Genomic DNA, 12,427 nt, shown 5'->3' with positions numbered 1-12,427 from the left:
GATTATGATTTAAAGAAAGTTATGTGACTATTTGAATGTTTGAGATGCATGCCTATGTGTCTTAGTATGCATGTAGGCCCTGATTAGGTTAGAAGGGCATAATTGAAATTTTGGCCATTATGGGCATAACTGTATTGATATATGTGATAATTGTTGAGACCACATTATTATGTGGATATATCTGTGATCTATGATTCGAGATGATCCTAGTGAGCAAAGTAGCGAAAAAGTCATGGAGGGGATTTATACCCGGCTCGGGGTGAGCCTAGGGGTATAAATGGGAACTTAGTGAGTATATTGGAGTATATTTTGACATCTAGGAATATTATTGGTGATTAGTTATGTATCGGGAATTAAGCGGGGAAAATTAGAGATACTCGAGGAGTTAGCGGGAATTGGGTAAAATGACTAAAATGCCCCTAAGTGGATTAAAGGGTTTAGACTTAATAGGGAGGGCATAATAGTCATTTGTCTTACACGAGTTAAGTGTTACTAAGGCTTTATGTAGTGGAGATTGTAGAAAGTGATAGAAGTCTGGAAAGAAAAGAAGGAAAAGAAAGAGAAAGGAAAGGGAGAAAACAGAGCTGGTTTTCTCTAAGGTCGGTTTATGCTTTCTTCATCAATTTCTTGAGAAACTTTGGAGCAAAGCTCAAGGAGGAGAGCTGAGTTAGGCTGAGCATCAAGAATCCTAGGCTAGGCTTGGAGAATTGGCAAAGGTTTAGCAGGAACACCCTAACACTTGAGGTAAGGTTCTATAGTTTCTTTAGTTTCTGGTTTTGGTTTTTGAACTATGGTGCATAAGCTGAGTTTGATGGGAATTCAGACCAAAGGGGTGTAGAGGTTGTCTTGAAATCGAAACCCCATTAAAGGTATGAATTCTAAGCTTCTAACTCTGATGTTTTGACTGGTTTTGCTGAGTTTCTAAGCTTAGGGTCAGCTATGGTGAATTTTGGGATTAGAGATGCATCTGGTTGGGTTTTGAGTATTTGGGGTGCTTGGGATGAGTGGAGTGTGTTTATAAGGTTGTTTTTGAGTTTGGTAAAGGTTTGGAGAAGTTTTGGTTGAGTTTAGTTCGAGGAAATCGCAGGAAGGGAAATTTGGGGTTTGCCTGTCTGTGACTAGCGCTACAGCATTAGCCTTTGGGCGTTGTAGCGCAAGGCCATGCATGCTGAGGGGATTTTGCTTCTGTTTGTAGCGCTGTAGCGCCCTCCCATGAGCGATGTAGCGCTACCCTGTCTTCTGAAAGGGATTTTAGGGTTGTTTGCAAGGGTTTTTGGCCAAGGGTTTGGGGTTTGGTTCCACCACCTTGTTTGGTGTAAATAGGACTTCCCGGAGGCTCGGGATTAGCCCCGAGGCTAGGTTTTGGACTTGAGTTTTGATGATGACTTTGGCCTATGGTTGTGTATAGGTGAGCGCTAGGGCTCGAAAGGGATCGTGCTCAAGGAGTCGAGTGATCAAAGCTAGCAAATTGAAAGGTAAGAAAATTGTACCTGCTTATATGATTGTGATGGGACTAAGTGTTCCCGATACTTGTATTATGTCAATGACGGTATTACACCATGGGACATGTGATAGCGGCCTAAGGGTGCCTTACACAATACTTACGCACAGGGCGCGGCTTGGCCACTGGTAGCCGAGGACAGCTTAATATTCACTGAGCTCGGTTTAAGCGGGCCGGAGTCAGTAGGATAACGGAGGGAGCGGCCTGAGGGTGCTAGCCCTAGTTATCATTTGTGAAATGTTATGTGTTATGAGTTAATATGTTAGTATGTTGAATACTTGATTATACTGGATGCTTATATGGATGAGAATATGTGATGCAATATGAGATATTGATTTGTCTGTTGACTGCTTATGCTCTGTTGTTGTGTTTTCTTGCTGGGCCTTGGCTCACGGGTGCTACGTGGTGCAGGTAAAGGCAAAGGCAAAGGCAAGATGGACCAGTCCTGAGATGGAGAGCTGCGGGGTTGAATGTACATAGTCAACTGTTCGATCGCCATGGTCGAGGAGTGGATCGGGACAGGGATTGCCTAACTAACTGTCTGTTTTGCCTTAGTATGGCTTGATATTGTATTTTAACCTTATGTCTTTTGTAAACGGTCTTTAATCTTACTGTTTTTGGGATCCCGTGTAAACAGGAAACATTTCTTAACGAAAAATGTGACTTTTGAGACCAAAACATTTTAACCCTAGTTCCTTTATAGTTTCAATAGCACGTTTTTAATTAAATGACTTGATTAGCAAGTCCAGCACTTTATAAACACACAGTGTAACGGTCTTGGCTATCCAGGGCGTTACACTAAACAATCACTGGGGCTCTCTGGCCCTGGCTCTAAGTGACTAGCCATAGGCTAGACAAGCGCTTTTAGTTTTCATCGAACTTGAGGTCGGTCCGGTATTAATGCTCATTTGATCATTCAATGAAGATGTCGATTAGATCTAATCTTTATCGACTTGCGTTAAACACGCTAAAATCGTTCTTGAATTATTAGTCAATACCAGGTGACCAGTGCTCAATACTGCTGCCGAACTTGACTAATGAGTCACAGCTTCACAGTTAATACTGACACCATTGCCAATTCTGACTATTTAGTCAGTGCCATGCACAAGTGAGCAAGATTTTCTAAGCATTCGATGTGCAATAATGTCCACGTTTAAACATTCAACTTGCCTCAAGAATAACCATGCATGTCACGTATGGGGTGTCGTTTTCTTACCTCTGATTCAAGCGAGAATTAGTAAACGAACGACCCTTGAGAACGATCTATCCTTTAGTTCCTTAGCTGTCACCTAGTCATAACCAATTAGAATCCATCAATAAAGTAACTCAATAAAAGGTTCACAATTTAACACCTCACTCCCGGTGTAACGCCCTGGATTGCCAAGATTGCTACACTATGTACTTATAAAGGTGCAGGACTTGCTAGTCAAGTCATTTAGTTAGAAACGTGTTACTAACCATAGATGTACTAGGGTTTAAAAGGTTTTGGTCTCAAAAGTTACACTTTATATCACTAAACAGTTTTACACATGGGATCTCAAAAAGAAATAGTGTTTAAAAGTTGGTTTACAGAATCTCCAAAATACAGACAACCATCAGCCATACTAAGGCAAAACAGACTTTTATGGTTCTCTTGTTCCTGCCATTCCTCCAACCGTGGCGACGGAGTAGCTGGTCATGTACATTCAGCTCACAGAGCTCTCCTAGTCAGGGCTGGTCAAGTTTGCCCTCGCCGTTACCTGCACCACGTAGCACCCGTGAGCCAAGGCCCAGCAAGAAAACATAATAAGCAACACAAACAACAATAACAGATAATCAATCCTTTAAGCATGATCAAACACTTAATATTCCACATTAACCACTCAGCACATAATCAAAACCAATGATGCAACTAATCATTAATAACAATCAGGTCACATATTAATTAGGGCCGACAACTTAGGCCGCACCCTCTGTTTACCCCACTGACTCCAGCCTGCTTAAACCGAGCTCAGTGCATAATAAGCTGTCCTCAGCTACCAGTGGCCAAGTCGCGCCCTGTGCGCTAGTGTAACCCTTGGCACTCTTAGGCTGTTGGTTACTGTTTACATGGCATAATACCATTCTTTCAAGCATATATATTAGCGAGCCCGTAGTCCCATTACAAATACACAACCAGGTGCAGTTTTCTTACCTTTAATTTCTACGTTCACTGATTACGAGCGATGTTCCTCGAGTTCGATCCGATTTCCGAGTCCTAGCTTTAAGACCTAGTCACAACCAAGGTAATGGATTCCATTAATATTCAAATAAAGGCTTCCGGGTACAATACTAGCTTCCGGGACATCGAATTCCACCAAGCACGGTGGCGAAATCGATCCCGAGCACCCTAGACTAGATTCCCGTGCTTAAAATCCCCAAATGATCAAGAATGACCTAAGGGCTGCGGCCCTTGAAACCTAGTCACGGCCCGCCCCTAAAACAGAGCCCAAGGCCCCCAGCAAGCAGACACGCGCCGCAGCCCTGCCCAATGGCGCCGTAGCGCCCTCCCTTGGCCGAGCCTCGCTGGCTCTCTTGCTTCGTAGGGCCACAGCGCTCTAGAACAGAGCCGCGGCCCTACCCTTCGTGCCCAAAAAATCCACCATTTTTCACTCTCAAACCTCACTCAAACTCATCCAAAACCACCCCAATCCCACAACTCAACTATCCATAGACTTCCCACAAGATTCCAGCAACACAACCCAGTTGAAACCAAGACTAAAAACCCATCAAAACCTATTTCAATCACTGAAATTTTCTAACTCAAGAACACAAACCCAGTCATGGAAACACTATAACTCAGCCATTAAACCTTAAATTTGAGCTTACCTCAACTGCATAATCAATCCTCCAAGAGATTTCCGCACTATCTTCCAAGGTTCTAGCTTCAATTTAATCTTCAAATCCAAAAACCCAAAACCTCTTAGAACACACTCAAAATCACAGAATTTCAACCACAGAAAATGGGATTCAATGCTTACCTCAGTCTTGGTTGATTTCCTTTGATAATCCTTGAGCTAATCCTCTAAATCCCAACTTCAATCCTCTGAATTCCAGCCAAGACCTCTAAATTTTTTGTGTTTTTCCTTTGAGAGAGAAAAAGAGGAAAGAGAGGGTCGGTTTATTTTTATGTTCTACTGTTTTCCACCAACTTAGTCTAACCTTAGCCAATTAAGTCAATCCCCGAGGCTCGGGGTACCAGAAACGTCCCCGAGGGCAAAACGGTAAATTTCCCCAATTTTCCCACCTAAGCTTTCTATCCTCAAATATATCTCCATATATTTATTTCCATAACCCGATAGTCCAAATAACTACCCGATACCTAAAATACCCTTGACTTATCCAAAGTTAACTATTAAGCCCCGTTGTGACTTTTCCCCCTATCCGGCTCCCTAAGATCGCCTCGAGTCGCACACTGCAAATCTACCCACATAATAATGTGGTTCTCCCAGATATAACATTTAACCTCATTTATATTCATATAATCGTACAAGCATGCATTTAAATCATTAATTTCACACATAAACCAATTATACCTTCCTAGCGCACTAATCAAGGCTCTTAAGCCATATTAGTGATTTTGGTTCGTTACACCTGGGATCAATCCCGTACTCTCGGGACTCCCAATCTCCCCAAACGGGGTAGTGGAACCATCCCCCGAGCCCCCAAAGTCATCCTGAGCCCTAAAAATAGGTCTTGCTGAGAAAGACCTAGCACTGGGGCACTGTGAGGTAGCGCTGGGGCGCTGCCCCAAGTCAGAGAGAGTCCCACTCTCTACCCTACCTAGCACTGGGGCGCCACCTACATACCAGATTTTTCTGGTCTTCTCCCCTGCGATTTCCCTTAATAACTAAGCTTCTAAACCAATTTTAAACATCATCCAAACATACCATTCAACCCCAAAACTTCATCCATACCACAACCTCATCAAATCCCAAGCAAACTTTCTCAAAAACCTCCATGAATTCACGACTAATTACATCAAATTTCTCAACTGAAAACTATTACAAAAACAAAGTATAATAAAAGTTTCATGGCTGAATTCTTACCTCAAGCTTGAATTGAGTCCTCTTCAATGGATGAACTAAGGTTCTAAGCTCCAAACCTTGATTTCCTAGCTTGGTTCTTCAAGTAGGGTTCAAAAATTCCATAGGAGGAAGGAGGAGGATGATGGTAGTGAGAAGGAAAGAGAAGGCTCTATTTTTTGTTTCAGTTTCTACAGCTTGAATGGCTGATATATATCTTAGGGGTGAAAAGACTATTTTGCCCCTAGGTCATTTAAAGTTTTCTAAAGGCTCCCAAGGGTAAAACCGTCATTTCCCGCCTATTTCGTTAATCATAATTAACATCCTTCAATTCCCGTTATTTCCAAAATTCTAAAATACCAATAATTCATATCTCGTTACCTTTTAATTCTCGGCAACGCTCTAATCACCAAATTACCCCGAGCCCGGAACTTAATCATGTTATGACCAAACCGCTAACTTACACTCAAAGATCGTCTCATGCCGAATAGCTTGAACAAATATACATTATTTTGTGGCCTCAACAATAGATCACCGACATGCATACAAATATACAATTACGCCCTTAACGGGAAAAATTACCAAAATGCCCCTATGCTAAAATGTGGACCCACATGCATGTATTTAACATCATATTATAATATAATTCACATAAACATGCATATAATAATTTAATGGCATAATAAATCAATTATGGCCCTCCGGCCTACTTATCCAACCAATAAACCGCATTAGGGATTTTGGGGCATTACATTATGTGACATACATGATTAGGGCTTGGGCCGAGTGCTGGATATAGTTTTGATTGGGCATTGGACCTTGTATTTGCACATGATTATGATTATGCTCGTGATTCCTGAATTATTGGGCAGGAATATGAATATGGCATGAACACATGAGTTGTGCATGATTATGATTATGCTTATGATTGTTGATTAAGCATGTTGAATGCTTTATGACTAGATATTTGATGTGTGATGAATGCATGTTAGCATTATATAATTAAGTAAAGCATTGACTTATCAGTCAAGGGCGGCAATAGCACTGGTCGTTATGGTTATGCTTAACCAGGAGTGCATCATACGCTTGATCGACCTATTGGTTGGGGAAAACTCAGTGTCAGGTACGTTGGATCAGCTCCAAAGCTAGTTATATAGAGGATAAGAGAATGGGCCCCAGGGTGACTTATTAGTCCCATACCTAGGGCTAGGCCCCAGCATTGACTTATTAGTCAAGGACGGCATTAGCACGGTGAGTGCTGGTCATAAAGCATTGACTTATTAGTCAAGGATGGCCTTAGCATGGTGAGTGCTGGTCGTAAAGCATTGACTTATTAGTCAAGAACAACCTTAGCACAGTGAGTGTTGGTCGTAAATCATTGACTTACTAGTTAGGACGACATTAGCACGCTGAGTGCTGGTCGTAAGGCATTGACTTATTAGTCAAGCATGGCAATAGCGCATAATGTTGGTCCATATGGTTTAGTCTAACCAGGAGTGTTGTAACTACCCAAATTTCCTAATAAGGCTTAGGGCCTTAATTAGGGGACCAGGATGGCGAATTATGAAATTATATGATTATATGATATTTATGTGCATCATTATGTGATTATATGAGTTATATTATAATATGACTTGATATGCATGTTTAGGTGTATTAAATATGCATGTGGACTCATTTATGTTTAATTGGTCCATTTTCATAATTTGGCCCATTTTGGGTATATTTGGCATATATGTGGTATGTGTGTGGTGCTTCATTATTACTTGGTTATGCTTGGGTTACTCGGCAAGAGACGATCCTTAGGAGCAAGCTAGTGGGAAAGTCACAACGGGATTCATATTTGACTCGGAGTGAGTTAAGAGGTATTTAGCACATTACCGGGATATTGGGTAATGTGAATAAATAGTTAATGATAAATTGGGACTTAGTGAGATCAGGAGTGAATTTTGGGAATTTTGACTATTTTACCCCGGGGGCATTTTTGGGACCCCAAGCATTAGGATTTGCTTGAGGTTACTTAAGCTCAAAGTAACCTGTTAGAATTATAAAAGAACGTTCAGAACATTCTCTCTCTCTCTCTCCTATTCCATTTTTTCCACCGATCATATTTTTGAAGGAAACTCGAGTTTTAGGACTCGGATTCAAGCAAGAATTCTAGGAAAGATTAGAAGCTTATTAGCTGGAGGATTTAGTTGGGAAACGACTCAATCGGAGGTAATCCAAGTTTTAAGTTTTCAAGTTTTTAAGCTTTGATTGGATTCTTTGTTTGGATGAGTTTTTGGATGGATTGAGACTTGGGTTTTCTTGGTTTTGGATCATGGGGATGTTTGGAAACTTTGTTTTTGGGTTTTGGAGATGTTTGGATAGGTTTATGGAGGATTTAAAATGAGAAAATGGCCCTGTTTTTGGGCGCTGCGGCTCAAGCTTGATGACGCAGGTGATTGGTACTGCTGGGATATTTGAGCTGCGGAGGGGAAAAGTGGCCAAAGTGGGTTTTTAGTCATGGGAACTTAACTCTAAGGGCTCGAAATCGATCTTACTACCTAGTTGAGTAGGATTCGACGCCCCGGAGGCTAGGACTTGGTTCGGAAGTATTTATTTACTCATTTTTTATGGGGTTTTATATTATGGTTGTGGCTAGGTTATCGCTAGGGGGCCTAGAAATAGGGTCGTGTTTGAGGGTTAGTAACCTGTGCTTGGACCATAGGTAAGAAAACTGCACCGAGTATGTGATGAATGTGATGCATAAGATACATGTGATTAGGGCATGGCATGAATGTTGGATATGAAATTGATCAGAGCTTAAGTCTCTGTAAATGTGCATGATCATAATTATGGTAGCGAATGTTGAGTAAGCATGTTGAATGCCTTATATTTGAATATTTGACATATGATATATGCATGGGTGCATTGCTTACTTGTGAGTGGTACTTACTCATTAGTCAGAAACGGCACAGGTCGCATGGAATTGACCTACGAGCCAAGAGCAGCATAAGTGTATTGAACGCAGAGCCGAAATGATTAGATCTAATAAACATGAGCATTAAATGCTTGACCAACCCCAAGTTCGGTGAAAACTAAAAGTGTTTGTTTAATCTAAAGGCTAGTTACTTACAGTCAGGGCCAAAAGACTCAGGTGACTGTAACATCACGTGGCTTAGGGAGCAGAGCCCAAGTGCGTGACTCATTATTCACTTATTTGATTAGGGTGTGGAGCCCAAGTGCGTGACTCATTAGTCACTTATCTGATTAGGGTGCGGAGCTCAAGTGCGTGACTTATTAGTCACTTATCTGATTAGGGTGCAGAGCCCAAATGTGTGACTTATTAGTCACCTATTCAAAGATGGACTCAATAGTCATCTATACAGGGCGCAGAGCTCCATAATCATTTATTTGGACTTGCTTGCATGCATGAATAGGGTTATTATTGCTAGGCATGCCTATTATGATTCAGTGACATGTTATTACCTGTTCATGAGCATATTGAGTTTTCTTGCTGAGCCTCGGCTCACGGGTGCTAAGTGGTGCAGGTAAAGGCAAAAGAAAGCTAGACCATCCTTGAGTTGGAGAGCTTAGGTGACGATGTGTACATATGCAGCTGCTCGACCACCACGGTCGAGGGTTTAAAGAGGAACTAAGGTTGAACCCTATTTTGCCGCTTAGGTCGGCTGGTTGTAAATATTTCATTGTAATTAACCCTTAAAATATATTTTGGGATCCCAATGTATACAGTAAATGTTTTAGTGAAACATTGTATCTTTAACCAAAAAATTTAACCCTAAATCGTTAATCACATTTAGTTACACGATTATTGCCAAATGACTTGGTTAGTGAGTTTAGCACTGTTTAAAATGCACAACGTAACAGTCCCTGGGTAGTAGGGCGTTACAAGCGCATTATACGCTTGACCAACCTATGGGTCGGAGATAACTTAAGCGTCAGATACGCTGGGGCATCTCTAAGGCTAGTTATCCAGAGGATAGGGCAAGAGGCCCTCGGGTAACTCATTAGTCCCATATCCTAGGGCATTGAGATAGTATGATTTATTAATAATGTGTTTGGGCGCTGAGCCCCAATATGGTTCCATAATCATGTATTTTGGGCATTGGACCCCGATATGATTAATTGATGGTTATCTTGGGTTATTTGTCCATATGACGTTGTAGTCATTTATATGAATGGTATGCATGCATGAGTAAGGTTATCATTGCTAGGCTTGCTTATTATGGTTTAGATATATGTTATTAACTGCTTATGAGAATGTTTAAGTTTTCTTGTCGAGCCTTGGCTTATGGGTGCTATATGGTGCATGTAAAGGGAAAAGAAAGCAGGACCATTCTTGAGTTTGAGAGCTTAGGTGACAATGTGTACATATGCGGCTGGACAACCACCATGGTTGAGGGTTTAAAGAGGAACTAGGGTCAAACCCTATTTTGTCGCTTAGGTTGGCAAGTTGTAACTCTTGTATTGTAATTAACATTTTAAATGTATTTTGGGATCCCATGTATACATTAAACATTTTAGTGAAACGTTTGTATCTTTGACCAAAATTTTTAATCCTAAACCGTTAATCATGTTTAGTTACACGATTATGGTCAAATGACTCATTTAGCATTATTTAAAATACACATTGTAACAGTCCCTGAGTAGTAGGGCGTTACAGTCAGGGGGTGCTGTAAGTACCTCCATATCAGACGGCGTAGTGGGGAGTGCAAATTGTCGAGTCGTACACTCGACAACACTGTTGACGGATCACCAAAAAAGGTTGTCATACGATCCTCTGGCGCTGTAAACCCGCACTGGCTGACACCTGGCACCTTATCTTAGGTCCGAGAACCGAAACCTCGGACTTGGGAGACAACTGGGGGAGGAGAGCCCTCACCATAATTGCTTGAGTTGGAGAACCTCCAGCTTCGAGGGCAAGACTCGGAGAGTAATCTACCTTTAAGATATCTACGACCTACCCGCTGGCGAAGACAGACGACCTTACCTAAAAAGATCTTCGCCTCGAATAGAGCCCTTGGGAGGTAACATACTCCGAAGACATCTATGACTGTCCGAGCCAGTCATTGTGAGTTGCCACGTGTCGAAGGCAAAAATACAAACAACAATAACCATTTCATTAAAATTGTTTAAGTCTATAAACGAGATCCCAAAAAGAGTTTATAATTGTCACAAATCCAAAATAAATACAAAAGGTCAGCCTAAGTGGCAAAATCAGAGTTCAACCCCAGTTCCAGTAAGTAATCTCGGCCGTAGCACCCGTGAGCCAAGACTCAACAAAAAACAATAACATGCTCATAAAGAGTTATTCAACAGACAACATATCATAAATAGCATGCTTAGCAGTTATAACTAATGTTTAGACTTGCATTCAATCTATTTAAACGGCTATAGTGCCACACAGGTGCCCATCGCACTATTCCAATTGGGAACGACTGTAGAGCCAGTCAAGTGTGAACCACGCGCTATGTTTCAAGCGGCTGTAAAGCTGTACAAGCATATTTCATGCTTCCGGGTTGGCCCCGCCTTAATGATCTGCGTTCCGCACGCTATTGCTGACCATGATTGTAACGTCCCAAAGTTCCTAATATGGCTTAGTGCCTTGATTAGGGTGCTAGGAGGGCAATATTGGAATATTATATTATTTAATTGAATATCTATGTGATTATGTGAATTTCATGAGTTATATTATAATATGATTAGTTATGCATGTTTAAGTGTGTTGTCCGTGTTTTCGCCACACGACACGTGACAATTAAGAGTAATTAGCGACAAGTCATGAAGTTCTCGGAGTGTGGGCTCTTCTAGGAAATCCAGCCCAACCAAGTCGTGGATGTCTCTGAGTGAGGCCACGCCCCGAGGCCTGTCCTCGAGGTGAGGATGTTTCCAGGTGAGGCCACATCTTGAGCCATTCTCCAAGTCATGAATGTATCCGAGTGAGGCCACGCCCCGAGGCCTGTCCTCAAGGCAAGGATTTCTCAAGGTGAGGTCACTTCCCATGAGGCTCTTTTCACTCGCCCATCTTTTAGGTCCAGGATTCTTGTCCTCAGACCTGTGTCGATTCCAAGTGTTAGTCACTACGGGTATGGGCCACCAGAGGATCATTTGACAACTTTCATTTCCCACAATGCCGCTTGACACAAGCAAACATGCGCCGCATCCTGATACTGTCAAAGGCATGTTCCTCATAAAGCTAGTGACCAACTTTCTAAGATGGGCCCCGTGCAATCCACCTGGGTTGTAGTCTTTATTTAGTGCAACCTTTTTTGTATTAACTCAAGATTAATACCCCAAGATGGGGGAATTTTGTATTAGTGATCAATGATTAACATTAATGACACCAACTCCTATAAATAGGGCTTGGGTATCTCCTTGTAATGGGTTCAGATTTTTAGAGAGAGAAACTCTATAACTTAGTGCAATATATATGCTGCCTGAGAACCCTCGTTGAAGCTTGCTAAAATGAGCTTCAAGCTCACGAACTACCATAGACTTGTGGACTATGGCTCTTTTATAGTCTGAACCAAGTAAAACTCTTGTGTTTTTTTGTATTATTTTCTTTTTACTCTCAAATTTAGTTGATAGCGAAAAATGCAGTCAACAAAGTGTATTAAATGTGCGCAAAATGTTATCTTTTATTTAAAAGGACATATTTATAATTTTGACCCGCTAAGGGTATAATTGTGATTATATTGTATTATGTGATTGAGACCGCATTATTATGTGGATATATTTGAGATATTCGACATGACTCGGTCATTTTGAGCAAGTTAGCGTTATAGTCAGAACGAGGATTAATACTCGGGTCGAGGTGAGCCAAGGAGTATTTTGGTAATTCGGTGAGTTACTAGGACTCATTGGTGTATGAGTCGTATTT

The sequence above is a fragment of the Humulus lupulus genome, chromosome 8 (genome assembly GCF_963169125.1).
Source record: "Humulus lupulus chromosome 8, drHumLupu1.1, whole genome shotgun sequence".
Taxonomy (NCBI): domain Eukaryota; kingdom Viridiplantae; phylum Streptophyta; class Magnoliopsida; order Rosales; family Cannabaceae; genus Humulus; species Humulus lupulus.
The sequence above is the reverse complement of the archived record's forward strand: the minus strand, read 5'-3'. Positions refer to the sequence as shown.